We start from the raw sequence: 20,245 nt of genomic DNA, 5'->3' as shown, positions 1-20,245 counted from the left end.
AGGTGCCCCAACAAACTAAAATTTTTGACATCACAGCATGGGAGTGATCATTTCTCAGCATTGCCAGCTCCTACATTGTTACTAAGATGGCTATTTGGCACACTGCTGACACTGACTAGATAGGTCCACCATGCACAGTACCTCAGGGTGTACACTGCACAATATGAGGTACTGCCATTCACCATGTGGGTCTGTAAATAGGAGCTTTTCTATTACGTTCTCCTCTTCTTTATATTTATTATTTCTACATCAAAGTTGATTAATCATGGATGTTACTGTATGCACTTTATTCTTTTTTTTGTGAAACAATGAAATGTAAGGTCAGTATTCTGCTTTCCTGTATGATGAGAAGAATTCATACACAAGAATATTCCTTTATAGGGGCGCCTGGGTGGCTCAGTCATTAAGCGTCTGCCTTTGGCTCAGGGTGTGATCCCAGAGTCCTGGGATCGAGCCCCGCATCAGGGTCCTCTGCTGGGAGCCTGCTTCTTCCTCTCCAACTCCCCCTGCTTGTGTTCCCTCTCTCGCTGGCTGTTTCTCTCTCTGTCAAATAAAGAAATACAATCTTTAAAAAAAAAAAAAAAAGAATTTTCCTTTATATACTCATAGGCCTTGGGGCACCTGGGTGGCTCAGTCTAAGCGTCTGACTCTTGCTTTTGGCTCAGGTCATGATCTCAGGTTCCTGAGATCAGGCCCCACCTCGGGCTCTGCACTCAGCACAGAGTTGGCTTGGGATTCTCTTTCTCCCTCTTCCTTTGCCTTTCACAGAGCTCTCTCTCTCTCTCTCCCTCTGTCTCTCTCTGTCAAAATAAAGTAACTACATAAAATCTTACATATTCATAGTATACTCTCCTAATATTCTAATTAAGTATCGATCTATTTTCCCCACTCATCTAATTATTTTAAAATTCCTATGTGCAGGGCGCCTGGGTGGCTCAGTCAATTAAGCATCTGACTTCAGCTCAGGATTTGCTCCGAGGGTCCTGGAATCGAGCCCTGCATCGGGCTCCCTCCTCAGCGGGGAGCCTGCTTCTCCCTCTACCTCTGCCCCCCCCAACTTGTGCACTCCCTCTCTCTCAAATAAATGAATAAAATATTTTAAAAAATGAAATTCCTATGTGCTGTTGTAAATAATTTTAGTAACTTTAAAAGTCACCATTAATTATCATTACACGTCAGGGCGCCTGGCTGCCTCAGTCGGAAGAGCATGAGACTCTCGATCTCGGGGTTATGAGTTCAAGCACCATGTTGGGTGTAGAGATTACTTAAAAAAAAAAAAAAAAGAAAAAAATTATCATTACACATCAACTTACGTTAATAAATATGCATGTACTTCAACTGACTACTAGAATTTCAATACACAAAGCACACGTAAGGGTGTGTTTCACTTTAAATTACCAGTAGAATGAAAGCAAGTATTTAGATAGTCACAGAAAATTTGAGTGACAGGTCTTACTGGCATAACTAAAGTTGTTACGCTGATTATGTGTGATGGTGACCTACCTGAACACATAGTCACTGGTCATGGTCACGTTCAGGAATATGAGAAATGAGAGTAAAAAGAGCAACCGCTCTTCAGCCCTGCAATAGCAAAGACTGAAACCAGAAGAGCCAAAGAGTAGATTCTGGCAGAATATCAAGGCAAAAGGCAACATAGATGTAGCTCTGATTGTTATCTTCGGCATCAAGTAAAAAATAAATGGATCACTCTGTAAAAACTCCTAGACATGAAGACAGAAGCAACAGCTAACGTGCACTGAGAACCTACCCCATCCAGCTGGTCATTCTACCAAAAACTTTACCTTCACCATCCAACTTAATCTCCTGACGACGAGGAGGTCAATACCATTATTATGCCCCCAACTCATGGATGGAGAACTGAGAAAGAACTCTGTGAAAATTATATTCATTGTGGGAGATTCACACCCAGAATCTAGTTTAGTTTAATATGTGTGGAGGTCAGGTCTAGAACTTACCATGCTTGCTTCCATGAACTTGCTTGCATAGAGAGGGAGGGAGAGAAAGAAGAATGTGTGCGCATCCCGGATACCAGAGTATCCCAGGGGCTCATTGCCAAACCCAACAGTTACCACATGATGGGCAGCTTGAAGGCCTGGAGAAAGCAAAGAGTGGGAATGATGAGACTAGTGAACAGGAGACATTGCCTTTCCTCAGGTCCCGCTCTCCTCATCTTTCTCCCTCTCTCTCTTCAGGACAATTGTACAAGACTAGAGATGAGAATCAAACTTATGCTAGAGGACAGGGACAGTGCCTAAAGCCAAGGTCTCATAGAGTCACAATGACTCCAACATTTACCACAAAGCATAGCATATATGGTTTTGTGTATACAGCCTAACTCAATTCATGCGCATCAAAGTTTGAGAACCACTGAGCTAACATAAAAAAGGGAAGGAAAATAAGTTCATTTTTCTGGGCAGTCAGACCAGGCTTTTTTTTTTTTTTTTAAAGATTTTATTTATTTATTTGACAGAGATAGAGACAGCCAGCGAGAGAGGGAACACAAGCAGGGGGAGTGGGAGAGGAAGAAGCAGGCTCATAGTGGAGGAGCCCGATGTGGGGCTCGATTCCGGAACGCCGGGATCACGCCCTGAGCCGAAGGCAGACGCTTAACCGCTGTGCCACCCAGGCGCCCCCAGACCAGGCTTTTTTAGGATGACTATCAATTCCCTTGTGTTGATGGTAAATGGGTGGGGAATCCCAGAGTGTTTGCTAGGTTTTGTTAACATTCAGCCTCTGTAACTTTAACTTTAATGCACGCTGAGAGACTTTCCTTTCCTGTTGGTGTAACAATGTAAGGAGTCACATTCCACAGGGGGATTAAGTTTCAAAGTTTGAGTGTAGGGGTGCCTGGGTGGCTCAGTTGGTTAAGCGTCTGCCTTCGGCTCAGGTCATGATCCCAGGGTCCTGGGATCGAGCCTTACATCAGGCTCCCTGCTCAGTGGGGAGCCTGCTTCTCCCTCTCCCTCTGCTGCGCCCCCTGCTTGTGCTCTCCTGCTGTCTCTCTGTCAAATAAATGAAATAAAATCTTTAAAAAACAAAAACCAAAGTTTGAGTGTAAATTAAGCTAAAGTTTGTCTCTCAACTACCCTATATTTTCTTTCTAGAATCCAAATCTGAACACGCCATACTCTTTCATAAAATCCTTCCACAGACTGAGTTGCTGATCTTTGATTTCATTGCCAATAATTACAGGGAATAATAGGTATGCTGAGAAGCAACTCTTATTCCCACTGGAAAGACCTTCTATGGACCATCTTCCCCCCCACATACAAGCATGTGACCCATGGGAATACATACAGGTCATAATTTGGGCTTTCTTGTTAGACTTGATTTGGTTCTCCATGTAATTGGTCTGGTTAAGCCACATGGGCAGTGTCACCTACTAGTTGCAGCCTTAATCACTGTAGATGGCATGATCCAAAGCCACTCAGACATCAGAAGAAATATATGAATTTCCATCCGTGGGAAACAAGGGTGTGCTATTCAAGTCTCTGTACCCTTATGAAAGTGAGAGATGTTCACATTCAGGAGCTGCTCAAGTGTCAGGTCCAAGCCTTTTCAAGATGTGGCCCCTGTCAACGTTCCAGCTGCATTCTCTGCCACACCAATGTACACTACCTCTTCTCACACTGAGTGACTTGTGCCCTACATAATACCTCATTCTTTCGTACACTCAGCACTTCCTGTCTGCAGTTCCCTTCCTCAGCCCTGCTTTCTAGAGCTTCTCTGCAAATTATTCTTTCCTGATTTATTATCCCTCCCTAAAGTACAGTTCATCTTCTTTTGACATCTCACTTAAGTCACCTATCACTTTTCTTAACTGCAATGTAATTAATTATTAACAGAAAGAAAGGAAAAAGAGGGAGGGAGGGAAGGAGGGGGGAGATAGTTTAGGATGGAGGGTAAAAACTATTATAAATGTAATATGTGAGACAGGTTTCTCTAAAATGGTTAGGATCAGAATGTCAAAAATACTAGTTCTTCACACAGGCCTCCAGGTATGGAATACATAAGCCACAGGGATGAAAGGCACAGCATGAGGAATATAGTCAATGGTACTGGAATAGCGTGGTGTGGCGGGAGACGGTAGCTCCCTTGTGGCGAGCACAGTATAACACGTAGACCGGTCGAATCCGAACGCTGTACACCTGCAACTAATGTAAACTTGTGTGTCCGCTCTACCTCCATTAAAAAACAAAGACATTCTGGGACAACTGAAGAAAGTTGAATATGGATTTTATATCATTTAATCTTTTCGATTCAGAGTGTGAGTCGCTGAGTAGCCCAGCAGCCCCCGGGGGCCTTGGTAGAAACGCAAGTTCAGGCCCCACCCTAGGTGGTTTATATGCACACTAAGGGTTGAGAAGCACTGTATTAGACCAAAAAAAAAATTGTTTCTCCAGCTTTAGCTCCTTACTATCTAGGAGTCCACAAATCTCTTCTAGAACATCTAAAATCACATAAAATCACTCACACCTCACTTCTCAGAGTTTACTTCCAACTTGTTCCCATGCACAGTTAGGCTCACCTGACAAGTTCATCTTTCCCTTATGATCTCCACTCTTCTGAACTCCCATCCTGGCCTTACCGTGGTGAGCCTGCAACTCTGCCCTGCCCTGAGTTACATCATAAAGCGTTCGACATTCATTTGATTATGAGGGTCACCATGCACTTTCCTCTTCCTCTTCATCTACAGGAGTGGACAAGAGGGTTTCTTTGGCAGAGCAAATGAATATTTGCTTATTTATTATTTCACTTACCCCTCCCCCACCCCCACCCCTGCAATTATTCACTCACTCAGCAAATGTTTGCTGAGTGGTGCTAAATGCAAGGTGCTTGCCAGGGGCTACATAATCTACTTAGACGAGAGATACCAATCATTCTTTGAATCTTCCTTTCCAAGACTTGTCTTTTGCACTCTTCCTCTCAAAAACCCACACCACTGTTCTTATCTTATTTCCTTTGCAGGTCTCTATCTAATCCTTTTGCAAGAATTTTCTATTAAAAAAAGAATAACTGTACAGCAACCACCAAGCCATCGGCAGTCACGGCAGTTTCAGAAGCATCTACGTAGTGCTGAATTTACTTCTCAGCCCAAAATTTTGCTAAGAAGCCCTTCTCTCTATTTTTTTAAGATTTTTAATTAATTAATTTATTTTTGTGTGTGAGAGCTAGCGAGTGAGCAAGCACGAGCAGGGGGAGGGGCAGAGGGAGAAGCAGACTCCCTGCTAAGCAGGGAGCCCCTTGCGATGCGGGACTCATACCAGGACCCTGGGATCATGACCTGAGCTGAAGGCAGACACCTAACCAACTGAGCCACCCAGGCCCCCAAGAAGCCCTTCTCTTGTGCAGTTTCCTTAGAAACATTTTGCCTCACCCGTCTGGCTGGGGTGCTTTATTCTCAGATTTCTGTTTTAGGTTTTGTCCCCCAGAAAAAGCCTTGACAAGAGCTACGAGCTCAGGTAAGTCTGTTTGAGGTGGTTTCCATGCAGTAGCCAGGAGTATGGACCCTGAGAGGAGCCTGCACTTTATTGTAACCTGGTTTGGGAGCTGAGGGGAAACCATCAACTCATCCTGATACACACCAGAGGAGGGAAGGAAGTTTACTCCTGCTTTACTCCTGCTGTCCTCCTGCAGTAAACTTATATTACCTTCTTTAACTTCAATTATTTCTTAAGTGAATGCAATTCAAAATTAAAGTATCAGCCAGAAGTGGCTAGATGACTGGATTAAGAAGATGTGGTCCATATATACAATGGAATATTACTCAGCCACCAAAAAGAAAGATTTCTCAACATTTGCAGCAACATGGACGGGACTGGAGGAGATAATGCTAAGTGAAATAAGTCAAGCAGAGAAAGACAATTACCATATGGTTTCACTCATTTATGGAACATAAGAAATAGGAAGATCGGTAGGAGAAGAAAGGGAAGAAAAAAGGGGGGGTAAACAGAAGGGGGAATAAACCACGGGAGACTATGGACTCTGGGAAACAAACTGAGGGCTTCAGAGGGGAGGGGGGGTGGGGAATGCGATAGGCCGGTGATGGGTATTAAGGAGGGCACGTATTGCATGGTGCACTGGGTGTTATACGCAAGTAATGAATCATGGAACTTTACATCAAAGACTAGGGATGTACTGTATGGTGACTAACATCATATAATAAAAAATTATTAAAAAAAAAGAAGTAGTTCTCTCAGACTTCTACTTCTTAAATCAGAGAAAACAAGAGGAGGCATTGTGGTATTTTCACTCTGTACTAGCTCTGGTTTGCATAAAGCAGTGCTCTAGGCTGAGCTTTGAAGCATGCAAGCCAGGGGACTCCTAGGGGCCCTGGGCACTTTCTGAAAGGGTGAGGATGCCCTGGCTCCCAATCAAGCTCTGCTTTCCCGTTATCACGTTATGCCCATTCTGTCAATGTGCTGATGATGACTGTACACGATAATTTTAAAAGTGGAAACATACAGGTTCTTTTCAATTTTTACAGCTTTTCTATGTCTATAAAAGCAAAGAATGTTTACTATCGGAAACTCAAAAAAGGCAGAGAATAAAATAAAAATATTCTAATATCACTTAGAGATAATCACTTTGAACAGTTTGGTGTCTATCTTGACTAAGTATATATAAAAATTATATACCTTTTTTTTTTTTTACAAAGTTAACAGCATATTATACATTTAACGTGTAACTTTGTTTAAATGCCTATTAGGTGTAAAATGTTTCACTTAGGTATTGATTTTTAAAGATTTCAGTTTATACACTCTAGAAGGTTTTACAAATGCTAGTTGATATCTACAAATAAAACTTTTATAAAAAAAGTGAAACACTCATTTGCCTTTTTTAAAATGGGTATACTCACATGTAATCCCACCAGTTGGTATTTTCTGGTCATCAAAAATGGTCTCTAGCTTAAGAACTAGAAAGTAGCATTTTCTAAAAAACAAGAATTTCTCAGTAGTTTTATCTAAAGATTGGCCTTTATAGGATATGAACATTTTAAGATTTGATTCATAAGAACATTTACATTGACCTTTTGCTTAGTTTGCTTTGGGAAAGCGCAAGATGTGGTGGATCTAAGCATTAGTAAACGCTTTTAATAAAAAATAAATTCCATTTATCCTGGGAACAAGAGGTGATATTCTTTATTTGAACAAAGGTAGCTATAAGTGAAAAGAAAATCACAGAGAAATTACTGATTGAAAAGAACTTAAATTCTCTTCCCCCTAGAAAATTACCAGTTTACATTCAGAGACCTCTCCTTCTCCAAGGAAAGGCCCGTCCTGAGTCACAATGCATTCTCCGTTGAAAATTACTCGCTTTGTACAGAGATATACACACTGCCAAAGATAGCAACTTCCTAATTCTCTCTCTCTTTTTTGTAAGATTTATTTTTAAGTAATCTCTACACCCAGTGTGGGGCTCAAACTCACAACCCTAAGACCAAGAGTTGAATGCTCTCCTGACTGAGCCAGTCAGAGGCCCCAACAACTATCCGAATTCTCATTAAAAGCCTGTGAGTTGGGCAGTCCAGAGCTACTATTCTACTTCATAGAGGAGTTCCGTTAAGCCAGCTTCTACAGTGGCCCTCAAGGCCCCTACCCGGTATTCATGCCCTTGTATCACACTTGCCCCTTGACTGTGGGCTGGGCCTAGTGACCTGCTCTTATATCAACAGAATACAGGGGCGCCTGGGTGGCTCAGTCGTTAAGCGTCTGCCTTCGGCTCAGGGCGTGATCCTGGTGTTCCGGGATTGAGCCCCACATCAGGCTCCTCCGCTAGGAGCCTGCTTCTTCCTCTCCCACTCCCCCTGCTTGTGTTCCCTCTCTCGCTGCTGTCTCTCTCTGTCAAATAAAGAAATAAAATAAAACAAAACAAAACCCCCAAAAAATAGAATACAGCAAAGGTGAGGGGATGTCCTTTTGTGACCAGGTTAGAAAAGCCTGTAATTTCTGTCTCACGAGCAGATTCTCTACTGTTTCTTGGCTTACATGCTTGGATAAAGCAAACTACCACACTGGAGAGGCTCGCACGACAAGGAACAGTAGGCTGCCGATAATCATGAGAGCTTGAAAATGGATCCTTCCCCAGTTAAAGCCCTGAAATGACAATAGCCCAGCCAGTTCCCTGATTGCAGCTTATAGGAAACCCTGAAGTACAGACGCCAGCTAAGCCATGCCTAGATTCCTAACCCACAGGAACTATGAAATAATATATGCACATTGCTTTAAGCTGCTTTGTGGCAATTCGTTACCCAGCAATAGATAATTAACACCAGGGGTAAACTGAGACCAAATGCAACCTGTCTACGGAAATAGTAAAATATGGCCCTCAATTTTTGGACACTCCAGCCATCCAGAGGGGAGTTCTAGGTCCCCTCCCTCTACTTGCATCTGGGCAAGCTTGTGATTTCTTCCAACCACAGAGAACACTGGAAGTGACACTGTCCAATGTCACGTAGTTTCTAAGGACTAGAGTTAAAACTTAGATCCAAGTTTTCCAGGTCTTACTTCAGCATTCTTTCCACCACTCCAGATGTTGCCTTTTTATCTAGGGTCTTTGTGTTTCTTTTTCACTTACAGTGAGAGAATCTTTCCTGCAGTGCTGGTCAACTTGGGCAGCACACTGGAATCACGAGGGAAGCACTTAAAATACTGATATCTGGGTCCTGTTCCCAAAGATGCTGACTATTTGGTCTGGGGTGCAGCCTAAGCAGCAGGAGCTTTACAAAACTTCCCATGTGGGTCTAAGATGTAGCCACATCGGAGACTCACTACTCCATACCACACGCTGATCAATGCAAAAACAAACAAACAAACAAAAAAGAATCACACCTGATCAAATCAATTCTCAATGATCCATCCTGATGGAATGAAGTAGAGGCATAGAGAATCCAAAAGAACAGATTATTTTAAAAATCATAATCCTATTATAGAAAGATGATGCAGGAGTGTGTGTAAGTGCATGAATGTGCACATGAGGACCACTCTTTGTGTGTATTTAGGGGGGCAGAATTTAGCTTCCCAACAGGATATGCAGACAGTGTGCTAAGCATCAGAACTTAACAATAATACGGGGGCACCTCGGTGCCTCAGTCCATTGAGCATCTGACTCTGGATTTCGGCTCAGGTCATGATCTCAGGGTCCTGGGATCGAGCCCCACATTGGGCTCCCTGCTCAGCAGGGAGTCTGCTTGTGTCCCTCTCCCTCTGCCTCTCCCCCTGCTCTCTCTCTTTCTCTCTCTCTCTTAGATAAGTAAATAAATCTTTTAAAAAAAAAGAACTTACAATAATACTAAGACCTGATATGTTCTCACTAAAGGAACCTACCCTCCAGTAACAAGAGAAAGCAGAGGAGAGCCTTGGAATCTAAGATGCCCTAAATTTTGGAAGTATTACTACCCCAGGACTTATCACACAGAGCAATGTTTGTAAGTGCAGAACCATGAAGTCATGGTGAAACCTAAGTGCTGAGCACTGGCCAATCTCATTTACTAGCAAAATGACTTGACCCTGATGCCAGCTTCATAGCTCTCAAAAATCAAAATTGTGTGCGTGTATGATAAAAATGACAAATATTTACAGGTCACAGACTTTCTGGGTGATTTGCAAATCTCCAGAGCTATAAAAGTTAAAATTCTTGATATGAGGATTTACTGAATCCTATAAACTATAATTCAACAAAGAAATAAACAGTGTATAGTAGCATAGAAAAGATAATTGCTTTTTTAAGATTTTTTTTTAAACGAGGTTTAAGAAACTTGATTTGAAAGAGAGATTATGTAGGACGTGTGTTTTAGAGCACTTACATACATACAGGATTACTCTACATACAAGCTACATCCTAAAGAGCTATAAAATATAGACCAAAATACTGTATTATAATCATCAGACTTGCTAAGAGACTAGATCTTAATTATTCCCAATACACAAAAAAAGAAATGATAATTATGTGACGTGACACAGGTGCTATTACTACAGTGACAATCACATTCCAATATAAATGTACCAACATGTTGTCCCCCTTAAACCTACACAATGTTTTATGTCAAATATATTTCAATTAAAAGTTGTGATTAAAAAATTTTCAAGCTGTAAAATTGTTCTTGTTTGCCATGATGAAAGAAAAATATTGAAATTATATACTCAAATAAGGTAAATTGTCAAACAATGGAGGAAAATTACTTACTGAAATAGGAAGCTAATAGTTGAATAAACATGTTTTAAGGAGAGAAAGGTGTTAATATCACAGCAACTCCATATCGTTTTGATTAAATCACACAACAGCTATGTGTGTGCATGTGCATATGTATAAGCATATGGGTATTTCTAAGATTTTATATTTTATGTACCCGAAAGAAGTAGGAAGAGGGATCAAAATTAGAGAAAATTATACTGCATTAGCTGAGACATGCCTGAATCAAATTATGGTTCTAGCTGTAAATGTAATGCTGTTCACGGAAACATGCCCTGAGATAAACAGCAGGTTTTCCTTTTAGTGGACACCCCCTGTGTGTGTGCCAGTGGAATACATTAATTCTATCTTTATCCTCCAGTTCCAACCTCTGCCAGTCTACGTGTGTCCTCCATTGGAGACCCATTAAATCAGAATTTGTCATTTGCAACTTGCTTTGGCTAGGTGTTAGCCTTAAGTTGTGTACAAGAATCATCCTACTTGGCCAATCTTGAACTTACACTTCTTCTTTAAGCATTGAAGGAAAACACTATGCTTTCTCATTTCCCACTTCAGAGGGGCTCTCCAAGTCCACACTGAAGAAATGGTAAACAGTAAGTCTCACTGTATTGCTTGGGCAAATCTTCACAGAAAAGGTCCTTTTTTGAGCTGGTCCTGAAAGAAGCCTGTTGGAAACTGTCCAAAGTTTCTAAAACACACACAGTACAAAGCCTTAAGAATGTTTATGTCATAGTTAGGGAGTTAAAAAACTTGTAAAAGTAACACTTGGTGAAAATTAAATCGCATTACAAGACGACAAGATATATCCAAGAAATGCCTAAATAGTTGGTAAGTGCTTGGTATAGATAACTCGGACTATGAGATTAGAAAAGGAGGATGCCTCCATGAGATAGGGTGGGCTTCAGCGGAACGTTGAATTCTGTGAACATTACATACACGAAAAGAAGGAGCAGCAGTAGAAGTAAAGAAGACACAACATGGAAGAGGGCAATGATCAGGGGCTCTCTTGCAGAGAGAGAGGAATCATTCAAAAATGTGTTGGTCACTTGATATCATCACCTTGGAGGAGATGTGCATAATTTAGTAATTTGTAAACTGGTGATCCATAAACAACTACTCCAGTGTTGACTGTAGTCCTCTGTTTTCAGCACCTGCCACTCTCATTTCTATTCATCAGTTTCCCTTCTGTGACCTTGATGTACACCTGCATTTCCACAAGATGGCCAACTCTTGATTTTGGCTCAGGTCATGATCTCAGGGCTCCCCGTGAGCAGGGAGTCTACTTGAGATTCTCTCTCTCCCTCTCCCTGTACCCCTACCCCTGCTTGCTCTCTCTCTCTCTAAAATAAATAAATAAAATTTTAAAAATAAAATAAAGACAGAGGGACTTTTTGGTGAGTGGGCAGGTAGAGGAAAGACAGAGAGAACTGGCTGGATATTCCCACTAATAAGTCATCGTCTTGCTGTTAAGCAGAGAAAAGATGTTAGAATCTATTGATGGCTTTCCGTTTTCTGTCTATGCTAAGTTTGTTTTCTGTTTTCTCCGTAGTTCCTTTGACAGCTCTGTAGCAGTCAAATTAAGGAAACATCACTATGATAATCAAAAACTTTTTGGTTCTTATTGCTCGGTATTGCAGCTCCTCCCATGGCAATATATAAGGCAGAAGGTGGAGGTGCTCTGGAATCTGGAATTATCCTGCTCTCAGTGATAGACGAGAACAAGCTGCATAATATTTGTATAAATCAGAAATCACTTGTGAATAAGCAAAGCCTAAATACACATATACGTAAGTGAAGAGAAGGGCCATATGCACCCCAATGTTCATAGCAGCACTGTCCACAATAGCCAAAGCGTGGAAGGAACCAAGATGCCCTTCAACAGATGACTGGATTAAGAAGCTGTGGTCCATATATAGAATGAAATATTACTCAGCTATCAGAAAGAACGAATTCTCAACATTTGCTGCAACATGGACGGCACTGGAGGAGATAATGCTAAGTGAAATAAGTCAAGCAGAGAAAGACAATTATCATATGATTTCTCTCATCTATGGAACATAAGAACTAGGAAGATCGGTAGGGGAAGAAAGGGATAAAGAAGGGGAGGTAATCAGAAGGGGAAATGAAGCATGAGAGATTATGGACTATGAGAAACAAACTGAGGGCCTCAGAGGGGAGGGGGGTGGGGGAATGGGATAGACCGGTAATGGGTAGTAAGGAGGGCACGTATTGCATTGTGCACTGGGTGTTATACGCAACTAATGAATCATCGAACTTTACATCGGAAACCGGGGATGTACGGTATGGTGACTAACATAATATAATAAAAAAACATTAAAATAATAAATAAATAAATAAATAAATAAATAAATACACATATACGTAAACCACAAATAATCAAATGCGTAGAAAATTTGGAAAAGGTGTTGGGGAACAGGATAAAGCAACTATTTGATTTTAAGTTTACAGGAACCTTAACTTCTAAGAGTTTTCCCTCCCTTGCAGGTACTGGTGACCTGTTCTCAGAGTTTGAAAAAGAAATGTATAGGTGGGTAGAGTCCACAGGTATTTGCTAAGGGTTATTTCAGATAAACTGAGATCCTTCTGTGATCATAAGTGATCATCCCTTTGATGTACTGTTGATGAATAAAAGGAAGTTGTAGAACAATTAGTACAAAAGACCATAAAAAATAAAGATGAGAAAGAAAGCTGTGTGTATGAAGGGTTGGAAGGATCTGTCTATCCATCTTTCTTTTTTTTTTTTTTAAAGATTTTATTTGAGAGAGAGAAAACGCGAGTAGGGGGAGGGGCAGAGGGACAAGCAGACTCCCCGCTGAGCGGGCAGTCCAATGCGGTGCTCCATGCAGGGCTCCATGCAGGGCTCCATGCAGGGCTAGATCCTGGGACTCTGAGGTCACGACCTGACGCTTAACCCACTGAGCCATCCAGGCACCCCTATCTATCCATCTTTCTATCTATCATTTATCTATACCCATGCATAGAACAAATCTGGAAGAATACACACCTAATTGTAAATAGTGGTTAATTCAGGAGAGTGAACTTGCTAGGGACAGAACAGGGGTGATGAAGAAAGATGACATACATCACATATTTTTGTACTGTTTGAATTGCCTGCAATTAATTACTTTTGAATTTTAAATATGCCACACAAAGAAAAGAGAGTAAGTAAATAAATCACCAGCTGGGATCTAAAATACAAAAGCAAGTTGCTTAAAATGATAGCATAATGATTTTTTTTTTGCAATGATAAATTAACTGCTTTGATCTCACCATGATGTGTTTATAAAAGCTTTTGAGAAAAAAATAACACATGTGTTCAGTTGTAACAATGTCTTCAATGGCAAATATCTTGTTGCCTGGAAATAACTTGGAAAGAAAAGAAGATAAACTACCAAGATGGTGCTACAGACTAGAAAGACCTGGGACAAAGCTGTAACATTATTGTAAACATGCATCCAGGGTGATAGAAACCAAACAGAACAAGAGCAAAAACACCCCTATGTGTTTGAGAGGATACTGACTGCATAATTTTTAAATGTAAATTTAACCTAGGAGGCATTTGTGAGGATTATCCAGTGTTATGAACTGAATTGGGCCCCCTCTAAATCCCCATGTTGAAGCCCTAACCTCCAGTGTGCCGGTATTTGGAGATGGGCCTTTGATGGGGTAATTAAGCTTCAATGAGGTCATAAGGGCAGGGCCGTAATCCAACAGGACTGGTGTCCTTCTAAGAAGAGAAAGAGACACCAGGAAGGTATTTGCACAGAGGGAAGGCCATCTGCAAGCCAGGAAGAAAGGACTCAGAGGCCAACCCTGCTGGCCACTCCATCTGGGATGTCCAGCCTCCAGAACCACGAGAAAACACATTTCAGCTGTTCAAGCCGCCTAGTCTGTGATACTCTGTTAGGTAGCTGGAGCCAAATAATACACCGACCCTGTCACTTTCAGATGACGGGAGGGGTCACAGGAATGAACAAGGCAAGGACTCTGCCTTCTAGGACTGACGCATAGGAGTGCATGATTAAGAACAGGACTCCGGAGCTACACTGTGCCATGTGACCTTGAGCGAGTTACTTAACCTCTCTGAGGGACAATATTAGTATGCAGGGATGTTATAAGGCTCATGAGGATTAATTATAAAGAATCCAGAACAATGTCTGGCACACAATAAACACAATTAAAGTATTTATTAAATAAATAGATGAGAGTGTTGTCCACTGGAAAAGAGGATATGAGATAAAAAAAAAAAAGATGAATAAGGGGCACCTGGGTGGCTCAGTCAGTTGAGCATCTGACTCTTGGTTTTGGCTCAGGTCATGATCTCGGGGTCCTGGGATCAAGCCCCGAGTGGGGCTCTGTGCTCAGCACAGACTCTGCTTCTCCTTCTCTGTCTTCCTCTCTCAAATGAATAAATAAAATCTTTAAAAAATATATGAATAACTTTAAACAATAATGATTTGCTTATAATTTTCATTTAACACCCCAGAGAAATTTATGTATTCCCTAAAAATATTATGGGAGCACCTCTCAATGTAAATCCAAACTATAACGCTAAGGAGAAAATTAATAATGTATAAATATATGTTTATTAATTGTGACAAATACACTCCTGTATGATACTACCAAGAAGAGAAATTTGGTGTGGGGTATATGAGAACTCTGTGCTATTGTTGCAATAATTCTGTAAATCCAAAACTATTCTAAAATAAAAATTTGTTTTTAAAAAGGAAGATAAATCAAGGGATAATTATTTGCTGATATATGGAGCATTAAATGATAAAATTTAGGAGCTGAGCCATACTAACCTTTGACTCACCCCTGTTTATTTTATAGAGGAGAGTTGATTGATTGATTGATTGACTTTTAAAAAGCTTTTATTTATTTATTTGTCAGAGAGAGAGAGAGAGAGTGAGCACAAGCAGGGGGAGTGGCAGGCAACGGGAGAAGGAGCCCCTTTCGGGACTTGATCCCACAACCCTGGGATCACGACCTGAGCCGAAGGCAGCCGCTTAATGGACTGACCCACCCAGGTGCCCCAGGCGGGCTAATTTAAATCAACCTTTACACAGACCTGATTTTCAAGGTCAAATTCATATAGGAAACAAAAGGGGGCAGAAAAAGATGAGCACTAACCTAGTCCATAGGTGGCACCACATTGAATTTTAGTTTTGCCTGGAACTGGAGTGTGACCTTGACTCATCAGTGACAGTTCTAGGCCTTCCATTCTCCACAGGTCACTTCAGGCTCTAACATTCTTGATTGTCACCTTTACGGGCATCTACTTCACAAAGTAAGGCAGCCCCAGGGAGCAGACTTCAACCTGATACTCTCTCCAAGCCTTTAGAAAAAGAACTGTATGCCGTTAATGCGCCAATTTTTGAGTGTGGGTGAGTAGATTGGGAATCAACTAGACAAATACACCTTTTTAAAAAGACTCAGCATGCAGGGCTAGGTTTTCAGAGTGTATACTATCCAGCTAATCATTCAGGTTTGGACAGAAGTTACTGCGGACCAACCTGACACTAAAATATTTATAGAAAACTCGCAAGGGAAAGATGACATTCTAAGTAAGTGCATATGCTCGGACATGTTATTAACAGATAAAATCTGATGCAGAGAAAGAGGGGTCTGGAATTTTTCTACAATGGTAACTCAACAAGAAAGATTAGGAGCTAAGGCAAAAAGTTTTCAAGCCAAAAAGAAGAACACTTTTAAAGGTTTACAAGTAATGGAGCCCGACGCCCACTAATGTTGCAGAAATGCCATCAACGGTAATACACAGACTGGCTCTGAGAGCCACCCTATCGAGGAAGCTAAGAAATAATGATGGCTGTTCAGTCAACAAATTCAGAGAGAAATTCAATTGCCCCAAAGCCCTTTTCAATCCCACTAATAGTTGTCATGGACAAATTGTCGTTCATATTGTAATGTTTACTGTAAAAGTCATAATATTTTTCTTCTGTGAGATACTCTCAAAACACATACTCAGTAGTAACATATATATGAAAAGTCAATGATTCATGGGCTATGATTTCTTTTCCACATAAGTAAGTCATATTCTCATGTTAGCAAATTGCTATTATTTTATTTATTATTTTTTTTAGAGAGAGTGCAAGCGGGGGGGGGGGGGGGGGGGGCAGTTGGGGCAGGCAGAGGGAGAGAGAGAATCTTAAGAAGGCTCCACCCCTAGCACAGAGCCGAAGGCCGGGCAAGATCTCAGGATCCTGAGATCATGACCTCAGCTGAAATCAAGAGTCTGACGCATAACTGACTGAGCCACCCAGGCGCCCATGTTGGCAAATTATTAAAAGCATAAGGGTCCCACATCCTTCATGCCCTGCGTATAATCATTTGATTTAATGTGATGGCATATTGATGTACAATGCAGTTTATTTTTCTTTTAACCATTTTTTTTTAAGATTTTTTATTTATTTATTTGACAGAGATAGAGACAGCCAGCGAGAGAGGGAACACAAGCAGGGGAAGTGGGAGAGGAAGAAGCAGGCTCATAGCAGAGGAGCCTGATGTGGGGCTCGATCCCATAACGCCGGGATCACACCCTGAGCCAAAGGCAGGCGCTTAACCGCTGTGCCACCCAGGCGCCCCATCTTTTAACCATTTTTAACATCATTGATTGAGACAAAAATTCAAGAAAATGAACAGCCTCTACATTGGCTCTGAGCTTGATGTTATTTACAAGATCGGTGCTGGAAATTCAAAACAAAAGGCAGCCCTGATTGCTCTCTTAACACCATCAAGCAGCCATTTCAGGAGTCAGTCCTTTGGGGCACATAGATGTGGGTACAGTATTTATATTCTGGAAGACAATGATGCACTCTAGGTAGAGGAAAAGGGATTCTCTTCTGCTTGTTTTCTACCTGGAAATACATTTCATCAAGCAGAAGAAGGCTGGATGTTGCTAGTGGTTTTTTGTTTTTTGTTTTTGTTTTTAATAGTCAAAAGAAAACTCTACTGATATGAGGACTGAAGCATGACAACAACTTATGTGAGAATCTGTCCTTCCAAAGCTCTCATGAGGTAGACACTGTTATCAACAACCAATAATGTAACTGAAGCCTCAAATATTTAGCACGTTTGATCAATATATATATATATATATATATAAAAGCAATCAGCTAAATAACATTTATTTACTTACTTACTTACTGTTTATTATTTCCTCAATTGGACCAACTTCTAATGACTTTATTCTAGTTCAGGATTACCACAATGCACAACTTCAGGGGCACTATTCACATTTTATTCAATTACAACTTATTGTCAGTAATGGACATGATGCCCTCTGAATTGTACAGCATTGTGTCCCTGCTACAATTCATAAAAACATACAATGGAAAATGTATATCAATAAATCTGAAGTTATTGACATCTTTCGCTTTTAGTCAAATTAGACTTTCAAAGGAGGTAGCATTTTGGAAAGAGAGATCCTGTCTTAGATGTTTTCCTTCAGTTTGGTTCCTTTTCCTTCCCAGCATCCCTCTCTCTGGGACAAAGGCTCTTTCCTCACTCCAAGCTATGTTAGTGATGCTGTCAATCACCAGCCATTACAGTAGTGGGCATGGCATCCAGGCCTGATCAGTCATGGCCCCGCATTATCTAGACGACAGTGATTGGTCCAGGGGTAAGCACGTGATACTAGCAGGGCCAATCAGAGTTGTTTCATAAGATTTGCTATGTGAGGGTGTAAGGCTGTGAGGATGTACGCCTGGGAATGTTGGCAGCCCTTTCTCCCCACTGGAGGGAAATCCCAAAATGTAAAATTAGAGAGATCAAAGCCACGGAGAGAAAAGAAGAGTGTGCAGTGGAGAAAATAGCTCTCAGAACATCTACTTGAGTCTCTTGATTTACCTCTGATCTACCAGTTATGTGTGCAAATCACTTAACCATTTATTCCTCAGTGTACACTGAATTGAGTTTGTCACTCACATTCAAAGGAGCCTTACTTACCAGAACCCATGACCGCAAGTTTTTTCCTCTCAGGATACTTCTCCAAGTTGAGCCAATTTAAAGCCATATAGTTCTACATCCTCTCTCAGAAGCAGGAAAAGAAAAGTTTTAAACACCGGCTTTCTGGTGCTATTAACTCACTTGACCCATGATATTAAGGCAATGTTTTCCAGGCAATACTCAAGATTAGTAAAAATATATAGCAAATAAATAAGCAGAATTTTAAAAATATCTTCTTGGGGCGCCTGGGTGGTGCAGTCGTTAAGCGTCTGCCTTCGGCTCAGGGTGTGATCCCAGCGTTCTGGGATCGAGCCCCACATCAGGCTCCTCTGCTAGGAGCCTGCTTCTTCCTCTCCCACTCCCCCTGCTTGTGTTCCCTCTCTCGCTGGCTGTCTCTCTCTCTGTCAAATAAATAAATAAAATCTTAAAAAAAATATATCTTCTTCATCATAAAACCTTTGAGAGCATAGTTACTGAGGATGACATGAGGGACTGTGGTTTCACTACCACCAAGTGATACCAAATCTTCCCACTTGGCCACATTAAACATGGGGAATTCATCACACCTTTTCACCAGGGTATAAATTCTTTCTCACATCAAGTCATGACTAGAGAAAAAGTTAAGATGTGAACCTTAGCTCTAATACTAGTTCAGTCAATAACTTATTGGGTAAACATGGACAAATTATGTAACTTCTCTGAGCTTCAGTTTCCTAATTGTCAAAATGGAGACATTAAAAAAAAAAACTACATGTCTAGATTTGCTATTTCTTGCATTTGACTGTTTTCTTATCCATCATGTATTCTGATGCCTCACACAACACCTGGCACAGAATAGACATTTAACCAATAATTGTTAGGAGAACTGCATGAACTAGTGAACACGTAGTCACCTCATGGGTTGTTATAAAGAATACATAAGATAACTGAAACGTAAACATTTTAATACATAGCACATCATAGTTGCTTTAAATGCTAGTTCTCTTCTTCCCTTCTTCCATCTTCATGGTGTTGCGACACAAACCATTTAGTGTGTCTGATGCTTTGCTCACCATTTTTCACACTAAACCTTCTTTATTCAAAACCTTCCAGAATTCTCCATAGGACATCTTTGATGATAAGTCCACAAGCCTCAAATCAGCTTCACCATGTGTGCCATAGCATTGTTCCAGAAAACCTTGCTCTACTTGGCATGTCCCTATGTATTTCTTCATATTTGCTTGTACTCTCTCCTGATGAGTATCATTTCCTACAGTGTCTAATATAGTATTTCACTAAATGGGATAATAGCGATTTTCTGTCTTCAACAAAATTGATCAGTTTGGAGCAAATTGGGAGTCCTCCCTTCCTTATGCTCCTTTACCTAAACTAACTTAAAACATAGGTCCCTTTATTTTGGATTGGCTTTCTTCTGCCTATAGAGAGCTAATTCTGAAATCCCTGTTTCACTTGGGGATAAGCCACGTTTTAAACGAGAATAGTAACTGCTTACAATACCGTCCAACTTTACAGTTTGGAATGGCTTTTCACATAGATTATTTCACTTAGTCTTCACAACATATTCATTTAGCATGGCTTTTGGAGTCCAACTGAATTAGTTTGGAATATTGAATATACCACTTAATAGCTGTGTAATTTCAGGTGAGTTACTTAACCTAACCCTCAATTTCTTCACTTGTAAACTTGAAGAAAACAGAATTATGCTTCTTCGAATGATTGTGGGAGCCTAATAATATCTATAGATCATGTACCATGGTCAAAATTTAATCAATGGGATGGAAGCCATCTAATAAATGGTAGTTACATTACTATCTCATAAACAAGAAAACCAAGGCACAGAGAGCAAAGGAAGCAGTCAGATGGCTCTGTTTAAAGAAGAATTTTGATCCTAAATGTCATGTTCCAATCTATTTCTCTCCCCTTCCAGCAAAGCAGCCTGCAAAAAGCTTCTTCACACTTCCTTTGATTGTTGTAACAACCCTAAGAGGTTTATGCAGAAAATTACCCTTTAGCTCTGTGGGGAAGTGAATTTTAATGGATGAGT

This window comes from Ursus maritimus, unplaced genomic scaffold, assembly GCF_017311325.1.
Source record: "Ursus maritimus isolate PB19 unplaced genomic scaffold, ASM1731132v1 scaffold_34, whole genome shotgun sequence".
In the NCBI taxonomy this organism is placed as follows: Eukaryota; Metazoa; Chordata; class Mammalia; order Carnivora; family Ursidae; genus Ursus; species Ursus maritimus.
Note: the sequence above shows the minus strand (reverse complement) of the source record.